General features: G+C 36.6%; 1 long non-coding RNA gene across 1 annotated transcript in view; it reads left to right on the top strand.

The window, feature by feature from the left end:
• Window positions 1-2,452, top strand: part of LOC111086580 — a 14,675-nt gene extending 12,223 nt beyond the window's left edge. Inside the window, exons 2-3 of the long non-coding RNA XR_002611315.1 lie at window positions 1,402-1,407; window positions 2,414-2,452. This is a non-coding gene — a long non-coding RNA (uncharacterized LOC111086580). The remainder of the gene's footprint in view (window positions 1-1,401; window positions 1,408-2,413) is intronic.
• Window positions 2,453-2,659: the final 207 nt, after the last annotated feature.

The following is a 2,659-nucleotide window of genomic DNA, read 5'->3' as shown; positions in this document are numbered from 1 at the left end:
TTTTTAATACACAGAATTTCCACAGTCACTTTAAACTTAACAATCTTTATAACACACGCTATAAATCACAGTGATTCACACACTTTACTTACGGTGCCAAATGTTCGCTTGCCTCAGTTATCTCTATCTTCAATCTATCTGCATATCTATCTATCACTGGCTTTATTTGCCGGCTTATGTACTAAAAAAAAAGGCCCCTGGCAAACACTCGGATATTCGCGAGGTTCCTCGATAAGTCATGATCCTTCTAGAAGCTCCAGCGCGCATGCTCCGAGCGTCGCGTGACTGACGCTGCCGTAACAATATGATAAAAAAGTTGATGATTTATAATTAGACTTAGATGATCGTGTAGGATAGTAACTATGACAACGGTTCGTATATCGTAGTCACAAGCATACTGTAATGATCGTGTAGGATACCAACTATGACAAAGGTTCGTATATCGTAGTCACAAGCATGCTGTAATGATCGTGTAGGATACCAAGTATGAGAACGGTTTGTATATCGTAGTCACAAACATGCTGTAATGATCGTGTAGGATAGTAACTATGACAACGATTCATATCTCGTAGTCACAAACATGCTGTAATGATCGTGTAGGATATTAAGTATGACAACGATTCGTATATGATTCATTAGTATTCCAACCTCGTGAGACGCTTAAGTTTAGGCAGATGGTATGGCAAACTTTCAATCTTGTGATAAAATTAAGTTTAGCAAATGGTTTGGCAAATTTACAACCTGGTGACACATTTAAGTTTAGCAGAAGGTTTGGAAAACTTCCAAACTCGTGACACACTTAAGTTTAGCAGATGGTTTGGCAAATTTACAACCTCGTGACACCCTTATGTTTAGCAGATGGTTTGGCAAACTTCCAAACTCGTGACACACACACTTCTTCGCATTTTCAATTATGTATGACTTCATCTGTATCGTTAGTAAAACTGTTATAACATTGTTGATATAAGTTGTGCGTCTGTTTTTGCCTGCACTTAAACAGCTATTAATCTGTGTAAAGATACGGTCATATAAATGACTCGTCAAGAATCAAACAAGATTACTTAAACTAACGTTTAAAGGATTGACATACCTTATTTTTCAGCTTAGGTTTAAAATATTAATAGTTGTATTAAACATCCCCTCCTCTTCCCCCCCTCATTGGCCCAGCGTCAAGTATGAATGTTTACAATGCTAAAAAGTTCTGTTTCGATATCCGTGGTGGGCTGAGCATAGACAGCCCCTAGTGTAGCTTTGTGCTTAACAACAAATAGATATTTTTGAAATCTTTAAATTTTTAAACTCTTCCAAAAACTTATGACACAACTGATTTTTACAAGGTCTCTCAGTCTTTCTTAGTTGTGATAGTACAAAAAATGCAGTATCTATCGTTAATAGCATTAGTGACGGGTATTTGTTCTGGAAATGTAATAGTGTTAATATATTGGATTTACAACCCACTTTATATATCACAATTTACATCATAATCATATAAAAACTTAAATATCAAATCATACTTATTCAAATAAAAGCACATCGTATTTAAAATCTTCCCCTGATGGTACATACACATATCCTAACTAAAACCTAGAGCCCATCTCTTCTAATTTAAATATCACGATTTACATCCTAATGACTAAAACATTAAATATTAAAATACACAATTCAAATAAAACACCTTTTCCTCGTGACAGTACATACACATACACGAATTCAAATTACCTGCTCTAACTTAGAAAGTAACGCAGCTAAAAATTATAAATGTCGTGTAATCTTACAAGCTTTCGAACTCAACTCCAGTCCACTTTTAGATAAAAACCACACAAGCCGTGACACCAAGATAGTCCACCACCACCACACAAACCGATGACATAATCACACTATATCTTCAGGTGAAAACCACACAAGCCGATGACATCATCATAGTATTTCTTCATGTAAAAACCACACAAACCGATAACATCAATAAACAAAAACACTTAGAATGGACGGGGGGGGGGGGTTGCCATAGGGTCGCGTGATCGAAACCCATCGTATAGCTTTATGCTTAACTTCAAACAAACTTTATCAAGAAATATTTTATTCACATTTTTATGAAAATATTCATGTGATTTTATAAGCTAGATTGTCTAATGTTTTCACATGATTATTTTGTAAATATTTGGGATAAAACTATGAAAATTGAGCAATAGTCTCGTGATTTTTTTTTATTTTTATGAAATTCTTCACAGTCCAATATACCCTTCTTGTTATGGACTAAAACATCCGAGACAGCAAGTTATCTAACCTGTGTGAACTTTGTATTGTTATGTTGATGGCGATTTGCACTCGACTAAAGATGAGAAAATTTGTTGTTTTTAGTATGTAATTATGCACAAAGCTACACAATGGGCGATCTGTTCTCAGCCCACCACAGGTATCAAAACCCGGTTTCTAGCGTTGTAAGTCCGCAAACGTACCGCTGCCACTGGGGGGGGGGGGGGGCAATAATAAAAGTAGTGTTACGACATCGGAAGTCACGCGACGCTGGGAGCATGCGCGCTAGAGTTTCTAGAAGGATCGTGACTTATCGGGCAATCTCACGAATGTCCCAGCGTTTGCTAGACGCCCTCTTTCTTACTATATAAGCCGGAGATAGATTGAAGAGAAATAATGGAGATAA

The sequence above is a fragment of the Limulus polyphemus genome, unplaced genomic scaffold (genome assembly GCF_000517525.1).
Source record: "Limulus polyphemus unplaced genomic scaffold, Limulus_polyphemus-2.1.2 Scaffold1215, whole genome shotgun sequence".
In the NCBI taxonomy this organism is placed as follows: Eukaryota; Metazoa; Arthropoda; class Merostomata; order Xiphosura; family Limulidae; genus Limulus; species Limulus polyphemus.
This window is presented reverse-complemented; position numbering and strand designations above follow the sequence as displayed.